The following is a 14,292-nucleotide window of genomic DNA, read 5'->3' as shown; positions in this document are numbered from 1 at the left end:
ATTTTTGGCTTTTATTTTGTGAATATGTTTTTCTTTTGTTCTTGAGACTTGTATTCCTGCTCCCAGAACTTTGTTACCATGATGATAAAATTTCCCTGGAATGCATAGAAAAATAAGCCATGGTTGAATGCCAACAAGAGTCCGAACTACACTATTATGTTTAAGTGGGCTTTTTCCATGTATTGATCGTATTGTAGAATGGTTGAGGTAAAATGAATTCTGAAGCCATTATCATTTACTCACCAACAAACACAGCAGTCGCTGTTGCTAGAACAACAGGATGATAGACAAGACAGAAACTGTCTCTCCCTTGGTGGATCTCAGATTCTAACCAGAAGGACACCACCGCCAAGAAAATACAGCAAGAAAACAGCAGTGGCTTGCAATGAGTGTTCCGAATGGGATAGGAAAGCGCTGTTGGAGGCAGGCTGAGCAGAGGCTTCTCTGAGGGTGTGATGCTGAGCCGCTACCCAGCCTCAGAAGAATGGGGGCTAAAGTGTCCCAGAAAGAAGAGGCTAGAACCACAGACCCAGCTCCTACCTGCAATGTTTTGGCACACCTTTACGTAACTCCCCTCTCTTGCGAGGAGAGAGTTTAATATGGTGACTGTGGCCCAGGAATACAGATTTAGTTCACTCCAAATTCCATGTTCTAACATGGCAGCACTTTCATGACATTTTTGTGGTGATGAAACAAAGTCATATGTCAACTCGTGTGTCAAATACGGTGAAATCAGGTAGGTGGGCTACAGCGAAGTGGGGAGATCCCTACTACCTGCTTCAGACACTGTCTGCTGGCATTCTTGGTTTCTGGATTGGTAGACACTACAAGAGTCCCTTCCTGCACTCTAAAGGATTTATCTAACACAAGGATGTTAGGTTACAAACAGACGTGGGCAGCAAGTGATTATTAAAGGAGCTAAAGACAGCTTTAAAAATGGCTGCAACATTCTAACCTCCCCACAGCAGTCAAGTTCCCGTCAATCTGCCTTCATAGCCAACGCTCCTTTCCAGGAACAGTCACTCACAGGACCCGTTTCTCGCGGTTGAGAAACCTACTAGATACTTCCCTCACTGTTGTGAGCCAAGATCTGAGCAAAGGGGTTTATATCGGCTCACACTTTAAGAAAGGACACAGCCCATCACAGTGGGAGAGGCATGCAGGCATAAGCATGAGCAGCTGGGAAACAGCAGGTGTGGTGGGGTTGGGGGCTTAGGGGGGGTAGGGGCATCCCAAAGGTCTGCCACCTGCTAAAGGTTTCGTAACCATACAAAACACCATGACCAGCTTTGGACCCAAGAGTTCAAACACACGAACCTACAGGGGACAGTTCACATTCAAGACACTGTAGAAGGAAACTTTCTCCATCTATCTCGGTCCCACTGGACCAGTTTCTCTCCACCCACTGGTTCCCCACAGCCGCTCAAAGATAACCACTCAAAGACAATATCTATTTATAATTGTTTGGCCAATGGCTCAGGCTTCTTACTGGCTAGCTCTCTCTTAATCCATTTCTATTCGTCTTGCTCAGCAAATGCTTTATCACTGGTGATGCCTTGGAATTTTAACTTCGCTGCAACTACATAGCATCTTTTCGACCCTGACTGCTACCTCTCTCTCTCCCAGTTTGGATTTCCCGCCTGGCTTTACTCTGTTCAGCCATTCGCCAATGCAGCTTTATTTATCAACCAATAAGAGAAACACATAGTTGCGGCATACAGAAGGACATCCCCCATCAAGGCACAGTTTACTAAAGTAAGAATATATGTAAACTTCCTGGAGCCTGACCGTAATAGGAATTCAAGAGATGTTAGCGGTTATTATTGTTCATTGAGCAACAAGAGTTTAAGAACTGAGCTGGGGACTCTCGAGCAATTGCCTGGGGCTTGCTTCAACTCCCTACCTGTGGATCTTTTATTTGATAGCTTTAACTCTGAAATGCATGTGGTCCTGCCATAATTCTCCTTAGAAACAAATGACATAAAAAGTAATTAGAGGAGAAATTAGGGCTGGATGGTGGTGGCACACACCTTTAATTTCAGCGCTCAGAAGGCAGAAACTGATGAATCTCTGAGTTCAAGGCCTGCCTGGTCTGCAGGACAAGTTCCAAAGCTACAGAGAGACCATGTCTCCAAAAAACCAAACAAACAAACAAAAAGAGCAATTAGGGGCTGTGGAATAGTTCTGCTGTTAAAGCATTTGCTGAGTAAGATCACTGGGGTTCAGATTCCCAGAACCATGTGACTGATAGGTGGACATGAAGACTCCCCTATATTTCTAGCCTGAGAAGGTAGAGCCAGAACATACCAATAAGGTCTGGGCATGACTAATAAGAGACACCGATTTGATGAACACTTGGTCTAAGTACAGATACAGGAAGAATGAGAAGGAGTGGGAGGGGCATTTAAGGAATGAAATGTTTTTCTTTAATAACACATGTCAAAGCAGAGATCTAGATAAATGCATATAAAGAGAGCAGCCCTAAGATAGCTCAGCACTGGCCACCTAAGTTTGATCCCTGGGATTCACGTAGTGGAAGAGGAAAACCAACCCCTAAAAATTACCCATACACATGTGCACATAACATGCACTAAAGAAATACTTTTTACCTTAAAGATCACTTACTGGTATATTTGTTTCTACATGTACAGATAGAGACAGCCCGTAGCTAGTATCTCTCAGCGTCCGATTCAGACAGCCTTCTAGAAGGAGAAGGAGGGGGAGAAAAGTCTAAAGGGGGCTTCTCAGGGCACAGGGGACAGGAGGAGACGGGGAGCAGAATCTCGTGGCTACAAGAGGCACCCAGCCAGCAACCGCATCCTGAGAAATCATCCTTGGCTGATGCCAGTGAGTGTGACAGCAGTCATTCTCCACCCACACAAACGCGTGTGGAGCTCACCCGTCCTGCACTTCCCAACCAGCCTCCATTGTTTTCATTGCATTGTGCTAGCCAGCCTTCACTTCACAATTATTCTGGGAAGCCCCTACTTCCTTCTAAGAGGCAACAGAGCACCAAAAACACAGACTACAGAGCCAGCCCACCCCTCTAGCTGCAGTGGACAGTGTGTTAGACCTTAATGTGTCTCATCTGCAGAATGGACGCAACACCTTCCTTGTCAGGAAGGGTGACTGAGTTGGTGCGTTCTGTGGTTAAGATGCATTTATGTGGTTATCTGACTTGGAGTTGTTTCATAGAAGCACATGTTATTATTCATGAGGTCCAGATTGTGTTCTCTGCTTGGTCTTATGGACCTGAGAAAAGACAGCCAGTCCATGATCCCCACCGTGCTGGTCTCTGTGTAGTGTTTAACCCATCGGTATCACCCAGATCATCAGAAAACATTTTTTTTTAAAGCTTATACCAAATTTATGTCTCAGGAGCTAAAATGTTGCCAGATCATACCTGAAAGTCATCTGGGGAAACAAGGCTTGGAAAGGGGCCATATGATCCAGCTGGGAGACAATATTTTTTTTAAGAAAGTCAGCTGGATAGTGGTGTCGCACACCTTAATCCCAGCACCTGGGAGGCAGAGGCAGGAGGATCTCTATGAGTTTGAGGCCAGCCTGATCTACACAGAGTGAGTTCCAGGAAGGCCAGGACTACACAGAGAAACCCTGTCTCTAAAAACCAGGGGGGGGGGGATCATCTTTTCACATTTATAGTCCAAACTTTTCAGGAAGCTACTCCCAATTTACTCAACATATGTCTGCTAAATGCATGGGTCTATCAAGAAAAAAAAAAGGCAAGAAAGCCATGATGCCCAGCCCTGAGAGGGGCAGGAGAGGAGCATGACAGCAGGAGAACTGTGAGTTTGGAGCCACCTGGCGAGACCCTGTCTCGGAAAACAAATCCGGGCCATTGGTCCACAGTCCAAGCACTCAGGCGGCGGAAGCAGGAGCACAGCAAATTCAAACCTAGCCTAGGTTACATACCAGACCTGATAGAAAAAAACTAAATAAACAAACAAACGGAAAAAAAACCAGTAAGGCATGGCTGAGAGCCAGCCCCACATACTCAGGAAGTGAAGCTAGGTGTATATAAAGCAATATTTACAGTAGGCTACAGTTTCATGGGGAGAAACAAAATATCACTTTTTCTCTCATATTCAGAAGCTAGACTGAATCTCTCTCTCTCTCTCTGTGTGTGTGTGTGTATGTGTGTGTGTGTGTATACAGTTTATATATAAAATGCCATAATGAGGCTTACTACTCATATGCTAACCAAAAAGATTTTTTTAAAACCAGTGTTCTGCAATCAGGTACACAGATGGTGTAGTGTAGACACAATGGCATCTAATGTGTTCATTGAATTCGCTTTTCTGCACCTGTCCTCATGCACAACATGAGGGGAAAGTAGCATGTGCGCATAGGATGGTCGGGAAACAGGAAAAGCACATGACCAGACGGGGTGCACACACCTTTAATACAGCACTGAAAAGGCGGAGGCCAGTAGATTTCTGTGAATTCAAGAACATCCTGGTCTATATAGTGAGCTCCAGGACAGCCAGGGCTATACAGAGAGACGCTGTCTCAAACAATAACAATAACAATAACACACACACACACACACACACACACACACACACACACACACACACACACGAGGAGGAGGAGGGGAGGGAGGGACCAAGCGGGTAAGCACCTAACACAGTAAACTGAAAAGTCGTTAATACTGTAGTCACTCCGGGCTGGAGAGATGGCTCAGAGGTTAAGAGCACTTGGCTGCTCTTTCAGAGGTTCTGAGTTCAATTCCCAGCAACCATATGGGGGCTCACAACCATCTGTGATGAGATCTGGTGCCCTCTTCTGGTGTGTGTGTATACATAATACATAAAGACATCTTTAAAAAAAAATACTGTAGTCACTCACTTTTAAATTGGGTGCTGAGGAACTGGCCTAGGCACGCTGCTCCATCTTCTAGATTCTGCTAACCAGGGTCTGTTTCAGGGTCACGTTTTTGAGAGAAGGAAGCTGAGACGCACAGGGAGCACACACAGCTCACTCAAAAGCCCATAGTACCGCCAGGCGGTGGTGGCGCACGCCTTTAATCTCAGCACTCGGGAGGCAGAGGCAGGCGGATCTCTGTGAGTTCGAAGCCGGGCTAAACCGATAGCCTCCGAAACAATACAGAGAAACCCTGTCTCGTAAAAACAAAACAAAACAAAACAAAAAGCCCACAGAACAAGTGGGATTCATTCAAACGGAGGCTGTGTGAGCCCAGGACGCACACCCCTGCAGACTGGAGGGGTGAGGCATGACCCGTCTCTCTGGGTCCTCCTGGGAACGCAAAGGCGCAACCACTTTTTCCAAAACAGAGACTGATAAAACATTATCCTAAAATAAGCCATAACTCAGCAATCTGGCTCTGGACTTTAAAAACATTCGCATGAATTTCTCAATCCAAATTCAGATAGAAAAGGCGTAACTTCATTCTACACTCCTGAGCATGTACAGAGAGCGACAAGGGCCAATCCTGGCATTGATTCTCCAACCTTGCCCTGGGCTCTGCTCAGATCAAGGCCTGCCTTTCGAAAATCCAGGCTGCTGTTTGGAACTGGACGCCACACCCTTCAGAGGTGAGTTTCTGGTCCTCAGAGTGGGACCTGGGCCACCATGTTTGCCCAGGTGTTTACGTAACCACGAGTGTGATGTTGCTCCCTTGTTGGCCCGTGGCTGGAGAAGAAAATGTGGACAACAGCCCCATCTGCCTGCGAAATGGAAGCTCCCTCTGAAAAGCAGCCAATACCCCTAGCGATGTCACGCAACCCATCTGCTCATAATGGATCGTCAGAATCAAGCTGCCCTGACCGGAACATGGCTACGGTCTCATAAATAGCACTGTCCCGTCTAATTAATAGTTTTCTATCTAATTGTGTTATCACCGTTTTTATAACATTTAGTAGCTTAACATCAAATCTAGTAATGAGCAAAGTCTTGGTAGTTTTTCCTCCCTTCCTTCCGTTTTCTCCCCTTCCTATTCTTCTCTTTCTTCTTCCGTCCTCCCCTTCCAATTCCCCCCCTCCCTCTCTGACCTTTTATCTTTTTTAGTGGGGGGCAGTGCTGGAGATCAAACCCAGGGCCGTGCACATAGTAGGCAATTGCTCTATCAATCACTGAGAAATCTCCCAAGATGTATTTTCCTATTTTCTCTAAACTCAGTCAGTGTGAAAAATCTGTATATTGTAAGATTTGTAATTCACCAATGAAGGTACCCACTGACCGTCATGATACAGACATCACCAAACTCACTGTATAATCCAGGATCATCTCAAGTCTTTCAGTGGCATCAGTGAAGTCAGTCCTGCTGGGTACATTAGCATAGTCACACGAAGGCATGAGGAGGACAAGGTGATCTTGGAAAACTAATGGCACTGCCTGCTGTCCACCCTGTTAGTGACTGTGCCTCCTACATGCCTTGTGACCTCTCTTAGCTCTGTCCAGACCCTCAACTACTCCATTTGTTAAACTCTTCAAGTTATCCACTTGGAGCCTGGGTTTCCTTCCTTCCAGGCCTCTGACCCAGAGACCAGACTGTACCCTGACCTGCATTTCCAGCTTCAACAGTCCCTAGGTCCCACAAAACTCTCTGGCCTTGCCAATCTCTCCAGACAACCACCTTTCTTATGGACTTGGCATCAAATCGCCATGGCAAAGGACCCAGTACGAGGAGGAAGGCCCAGAAGCCCCTCACCCTGCTGTTCTCCAGACACACTCACCCTCTTGCAGGTCTTTGAATTTATCAGTTTCCTGCCCACCTCCAGGCCTCTGTAGAGTTCCTTCTTCCTAGGCTCCTTCTCGAGGGTGCCTCCCACTACTACACCATGCAAAGTGGGGTCTAGACACACACCCATGTTTCCATGTATTAGTGTATATTTTAATCCTTTTGTAATGGCACATAACACAATGTGTAACTATTTGGGTAGTTATCGTTATTACTGTTGTAGTGTATTCTCTACTTGACTGCTAGGAATGTGTCTCAACAGTCTTTGGGTGACTCTTACAAAGCATTTGTTATATGTGCTGTGCAGTTACATCTTGGACTGGTAGAAACAATAGTTACCACGGCCAACGCAGACTTCATGTCAGTGTGCGCCAATTCCCATTGCTTGTGAACTCTCTCTATCCTGACCAGCTGTGACCATTGTTGTATCTCTGCCATACTCCATGCAAGACTTGGAGCATAACTCCATTCCGATAGATTTTAGGAATGCCAAGCATGTCTCTTTCATCAGGATGAAGCTGAAAATCGTTTCAACGCCAAAGAACAGCATAATTTCATTTATATGTGTAAATTATTAACTAGAATTGTGATGTTTATTATGACTAAGCCCTATGATCAATTTACTACAAATATCAAGTCCATTTAATCCTCATGACAGCCACATAAAAACAGGGCATTGTTGTCCTACTTTGCTGTGATGAACACTGACCCAAAAATACACTTGAGGAAAGGGTTGATTTCAGCTTACAACTCCCAGGTCATGGTCCAACATTGAAGGAACCCGGAGGCAGGAATTGAAGCAGTGACCGTGAAGGAAGCTGCTAGCTGGCTCGCTCTCCATGGCTTGCTCAGTCTGCTCTTATGTAACCCAGGACTATATGTCCAGAGGTAGCACCACCCACAGTAGGCTGGGCTCTCCCTAATCAATTCCCTTTGTGTTTTTCTTCTTTCTCTCTCTCTCTCTCTCTCTCTCTCTCTCTCTCTCTCTCTCTCTCTCTCTCTCTCTCTCTCTCTCTCTCTCTCTCTCTCTCTCTCTCTCTCTCTCTCTCTCTCTCTCTCTCTCTCTCTTTCTCTCTTTCTTTGAGACTGGGTTTCTCCTGAAACTCTTAGACTAGGCTGGCCCTCGAACTCACAGAAATCCCCTGCTGCTGCCTCCCAAGGTGTGTTCCTCTCCATCTAGAGTTTCCCCACATCAATTCATAAGAACACGCCCTACAGACATGCGCACAGGACAGTCTGATGGAGGCAACTCCCCCCTTCCCAGATGACCTCAGTTTGTGTAAAGTTGACAAGTGCTACCTAGGACGACAGACCACCTTTGATGGTTAATTCTAGTTATCAGCTTGACTATGGGGTGCCGAGATTAGCAAAGCCATGTCCAAGATCTGTCTGTAGGAGTCTCCAGAGACCGTTAGATCTTGAGAACACTGAGCTCATGAAGGTATCCATCTCTTGATGGAGTCATAATAAAATGGTGTTGTTAGGATGTGATGAAACGTGAGAGTTGGGAACTAGCTGGAGAAAATAGATCACTTGGGGGTATGTTCTTGGGGAGCATATAATGCCCTGACCTCTTCCTGTCTTCCCCTTTCTCGTCTTCCTGTCTACTATGACATGAATACTCTTGACCTTTCTGCCATGATGAACTGATGCCCCTGAAACAGAGCCAAATTTTTTCTCTCTGAAACTACTTCTGTTGAGTATTTTGTCTGAAAGCTAGTACACCAATTAAGAACAGATCCTAGAATCATAATGATTTAGACACACATGTCAGGGCTACCACTGTTGCAAACTCCTTAACCTTAACGCCCCTTTCCTCTTCCTTTCAGCTAGAAAATTGGCATTGTGGTGGTAACCACGTCTTACGGTTGTTGCAAGTGTTAAATGTGTCCCAATTATCACTAACTGTCACTTGACACAGCTTAGACTCACCTGAAGAAGTCTCAGCTGAGTGACTGGGTTTGTCAGGTTGTTCGGTAGGCATCTCTGTCATAGACCATCTTGATTGCAAACTGATACAGGAGGGCATAGCCCACCGTGGGCAGCAGCATTCCCTGGACAGGAGGACCTGGGCTGTACAGGAAGCTAGCTAAAACGAGCCTGTGAGTGAGCAAGCAAACCGTGTTCCTCTATGGTTTCTGCTTCAAGGTCCTGCTTGAGTTCCTGCCCTGACTTCCCTCGGTGATAGGCTGTGACCTGGAAGTGTAAGCCAAATAAACCCTTTCCTCCCGTTAGTTGCTTTTGGCCAGAGTGTTACGTCACAGCACCTTAAAGCAAACTACAATGATGTAATAATGAGATATTTTTGACTAGTTCAGTGCTTGGCACAGAAAGTATCCCAGTAATGTTACCTTGTTACCGTGCTCTTCCAGGGCCTACCGACTACAGCATCATACAGAGTCATCAGGCTGAGCTTGCCATTTAGGTAATGTTAGTTATCTTGGTACCATGCTCTTCCAGGGCCTACTGAAGGACTTACAGCATCAGACTGAGTCATCAGGCCGAGCTTGCCCTTTAGGAGCTCAGGATCAGAATCTGCCATGAACTCATCCTTAGACTCCAGAAGAAGCCAGCGAATGTGTTCTTCCAAGTGGCTGTGTTCAGCTTACCATCTAAGCACCATAAAATCATGTGCTCATTTCCGTTTCCAAAATAGCTAGTTAGGCTCCCAAGAGAGGCCCTGAATGACTCTAGTTCCTTAAATGCCCCAGCATTCTCTGGAGAGAAGGAATGCTTTTTTTAAGTAGGCTCAGCTTTGAGAGGAAAAACATGAGGTTAAATTCTCTGAAGCTATGACAATGTAACTCATTTCCTGTTTTGCTCAACTGTCTAGACACAGGTCTCATAAGCATTAGCTGTGAGCCCCATCATCAGGTTAAGAAGAGCGGCTTAAATATGCATGTGGCCACCGTAAGATTGCAGGTTTCTGCCTCTATCCAGGGACCTCGCTGAAGCACGAGTTTTGCAGTCATTGCCACTTTTCCCATCAAGCCCTTCAAAGCCGTATTTCAATGCAGGATAAAGAACATCTTTTCTCCCGACGAATATATTTGTCCCTTGATGTTAATGTGGTTTTCCCCATAGTTTTTAATTTGGCTTTGTTGAGGGGGCAAGGGTTGTTTTCGATACAGGGTCTCAGTGTGTAGCTCTATATGTCCTGGAACTCACTAGGTAGGCCGGACTGCCCTTGAACTCACAAGGGATCCACCCACCCTCTGCCTCTTGAGTGCTGGAATTAAAGGCATGCATTACCACATCTGGCCTTTCCCTAGTTTTTCAAAGTCAACAGAGCTTACAGCAGCTTTTCTTAGGAAAGAACGAATAGAAATATTTCAGTTTGGGAGAGATGGCTCAGCCATTAAGAGCACCGGCTGCTCTTAACCAGAGGACTCAGGTTCAATTCCCAGCAACCACATGGTGGCTCACAACCACCTCTAGTGGGATCTCATACCCTCTTATGGCATAAAGGCCTACCTTCCAATAGAGTACCCATACATAAAATAATACATCTTAATATGTAAAATAAATAAAATATTAATATTTATATGGACTTTAACTCCAAATAAGTGTACTAGTAACTGTGTACACGCTGGGTATCTTGACTTTTAAAAAGTGTATTTGCCAATTGAGAATTTCATATCTGCACACAATGTACTTTGATCACATTCACCTCCAGCTCCTTCCAGGCCCACCATGTTTACTTTTTGTTTTTCTTCTATCTTCTGCTTCATAAAATATCTGATAACTGTTGTCTTGAATATACAATTGTTTCTAGAAAACACAGTCTTTGTTGTTTTGTTTGAGACGGAATCGCACTGTGCAGCCATGAACTCTCTGTGTAGACCAGGCTGACCTCAAACTCAGATACCCCTCCTTCTGCCTCTCAAATGTTCAGATTAAAGGTGTGCATATACACCTACACACAAATAAAACTCCATCTTTAAAAAGGAAGAAGCCGGGTGGTAGTGACACACGCCTTTAATCTGAGCACTCGGGAGGCAGAGGCAGGTGGATCTTTGTGAGTCTGGTCTACAGAGTGAGTTTTAGGACAGTCAGAGCAACACAGAGAAAATCTATCTAAAAAGAAAAAAAACAAGGAAGATGGCAGCGATGATCTTGGAGATGCTGGGAGACATCTGACCACACCATGCTGCTGCATCAGTGTTGAACTTCATGGGCATGATAAATCCATTAGGAAGGGTGTCTTTATTGTAAGTGAAGTTTCATGATGTCTGTAAGTTGCTTTCAGTTTGCTCAGAGGGAAATAAGTGGATTTCTACTAAGAGTAACAGAGCTCTTCCCTGCCAAGAGCAAGAAGATTCATCCCTCCAAGGTTCTCATTCCTAGGCTGGATGCTCCCCCTTGTGTACCAAGAGAGCAAAACATATTCATCAAAAAGGATTTCTTTCAAAGCAGACTTCACAGTGAGAAAGCAAGGCTCAGAGACTTTCAGAGACGATCAAAGCGCACACCTATGCCAGGCATGAGATTGAAGGAGGATCAAAGCTCCAAGCCATTCTAGGGCAGAGCAAGGCTGTTTCCGAAAAGAGCTGCCCTTTTTTTTAAGGTACCTACTCCCACCCCTAACTAACATTATTGCTCCCACTTAACCTCCATGATGTGAAACCTAAGTCTCAGTTTTGCGGTGAAAAGAAAGACATGGGTGCAGAAAGACCAAGCCTGAGGGACCTATCCTAGCCTTGCCTATGATGGGCATGATCTTTGGAGACTGACAGCTCTGGGACACATCCCTGTGTTGTTTATAAGCTCAGTAACCTTTCTGTGGGAGGAGGGTTGAGACGGGCTTTCTCTGTATAACAGCTCTGGATTTCCTGGAACTCATTCTGTAGACCAGGCTGACCTTGAACTCCCAGAGATCTGCCTGCCTCTGCTTCCTGGGTGCTGGGATTAAAGGTGTGCGCCACAACATCCGACTTCAGTTATCCCTTAAGGCACAGTTTCTGTACCTGTGAAAGGGGAATGATAACTGGACCCAGATTAAAGGGGACCTGACAGGGTCCAACGATGTGTTCTGATGTAACTGTATCGTCCTCTTAGGATGCAGCAATTCTTAAGCAGAACCGGGTTCAAATCATACTCTATACTAACTGCTCTGGGTGAGCAGAGTCTATTTCCTCATCTGAAAAACAGGGATAGCAATTCCTACTCCATAAAGTTAATATAGAGATTAACTGTCCAAATACAAGCTTTGGGCAGTAGCTGGAACCAAGCATTAGCTATCATTATGAATTCCAAGGTGCTCTTTCAAAATTATCTTAGAGAAAGCACAACATCTACCATGAAATGATAAGAACTATCATTAGTCCGCAGCACAGAGCCCCTATGTTTCTAAGCATTAGAAATACTAGAAAACAAAAACACGTTTTCTAACCTTTGGTCTGAGTTCCAGGTTACTGACCTGGGACCTAAAGGTCTTGTAGACAGAGGTGTTAGAACAATCTTTCACCCTCCTATTTAGTCCCTGACTGTGATATCAACCTCATGCATTTCTTGGGATCTTCTGGAGTATCTCTTGTTCTGAGACAAACTCTGCTTTGGTCTTTGAGATAAGGGTCCCACTCTATAGCCCAGGCTGACACTGAGTTCTTCCTGCCTCGGCCTCCTGAGTTCTGGGAGTAGACGCAGGAGACATCACCAAGCTCTGCTTCTAACACAGACTCTTACCAGGTTCCTGGATGGGACCTCATCATCAGGAAGTCCAGGCCACGAGAAGAAGTTTGGTGTTTTTGGCCCCTCCCCACATCTTCCAGAGGAAGAGGACTGAAAATGAGGAAATTTGTATCTTATAATGAAGCCTTCATTAAAAAAATCCCAGTCGGGCGGTAGTAGTGAACACCTTTAATCCCAGCACAAGAGGTAGAGGCAGGTGGGTCTCTGTGAGTTCAAAGCCAGTCTGATCTACAAAGCTAGTTTCAGAACAGCCAGAGCTGGTACATAGAAAGCCTGTCTCAAAAAAACAAACAAAAAATAAATAAATAAAAATAAATCCCTGCACTGTTGGGTTCACAGAGCCCTTGGACTGATAGACGTATCTGTGTACTGGGTGGTTAGCACCGTCAAAGAACTCCAGAGCATGACTGAAAACAATAGTAATCTGGTGATGGGGATGTTCTCTGTATGCTATCAATATGTTTCTCTTATTGGTTGATTAATAAAGCTGTTTCAGCCAATGGACAGGCAGGATGTAGCCAGGCAGGAAATCCAAACAGGGAGAAAAGTAGTAGGTGGAGTCAGGGAGATGGCCATGTAGTTGCCAAGGAAACAAAAGACCCGGGCATCACTGGAGATATACAGATTAATAGAAATTAATAGAAATGGGTTCATAATTAGGAGAGAGCTAGCCGATAAGAAGCCTGAGCCATTGGCCAACAGTTTTTAATTAATACAAACCTCTGTGTGTTTATTTGGGACTGACTAGTGGCTGGGCGGAGCAGGACAGACACTTCCTTAGGCATTTTAACTCCATAAAATGGTGATCCTTTCGTAATAAACCCAACCCGATTCAGACCCCTGAGGTGAGCTGTGCATGACCGGATGCCCAGAGGCAAATTCTCCCACACTTGGGACCATTCCCAATCCTGCCCTATCTGGCTTTCCTGGTGCTGGTCATTTTACCACACCCATCTCGTCACCGGCCTGTCAGCCCCACAATGCATCAGACCGTCAATGTTCCCAGTCAGCCCCACGCTGCATCAGACCATCAATGTTCCCAGTCAGCCCTACGCTGCATCAGACCATCAATGTTCCTAAATTCTGAGAACCATCCTAGCAAATTCATCAGACTCAAGAGGAAGTCAGGGGAAGCTCAGTTTACAGCAGGCCAGTCAGAAGGGTGTGGGGTATATAATAACCTACCACTTATGATTGGCATTTGGAAGAGTATGTAGGTTATAGATGAGACCTTAACCCATGGGATCTGAGTCAAACAACAAGTGCCATCAAAACTGAATTCTAATATACCCAGTTAAGTCACTAGAGAACTGATGGTATGTACGAAAACCCTATATGTCTAGCATCAAAACTGTAGTATTTACATTTACATTAATCTCAAGAATTGGATCACTGTGTTGTTCAACTGAGACCTTTGGTACCTGGACTTTCAAAAAGATCACCATGCCTTTGCCTAGAGACTTGCAACATCCATCCTTGGAGGAGGAAAAAAGCTTAAGAAATGACTAGTTCAGAGTTCAAATTCCTATTTTGTGGATGTAAAATGCCCCGTATTGCTACATGGTTACCACAGTTTCCAGTCACGCTCAGTGGGTTTTCAGCGTAGGTTACTCAACAGTATTATGCCAGCCTGCAGGGGGAAAGGTCAGACTCACAGGCTGTTTGTTCACAAGAAACAAAACGAATTCTGGAACTGCATCTGAGTTTTCTCACAGACAGCCTTATGTTCAGTTATTTACCAAGACAATGTTTGGTTTTGTAAGGTATGTAACAGCGACCTCTTATTATCAGTTTTCAATAAAGTTTTATTTATGGACAAAACCAGCAAAAGCCCTGAAGTACGGTGTGGAGTTCACAGTATGGCAGAGTCTGGCTGTACT

This window comes from Mesocricetus auratus, unplaced genomic scaffold (genome assembly GCF_017639785.1).
Source record: "Mesocricetus auratus isolate SY011 unplaced genomic scaffold, BCM_Maur_2.0 Super-Scaffold_100023, whole genome shotgun sequence".
Taxonomy (NCBI): Eukaryota; Metazoa; Chordata; class Mammalia; order Rodentia; family Cricetidae; genus Mesocricetus; species Mesocricetus auratus.
Note: the sequence above shows the minus strand (reverse complement) of the source record.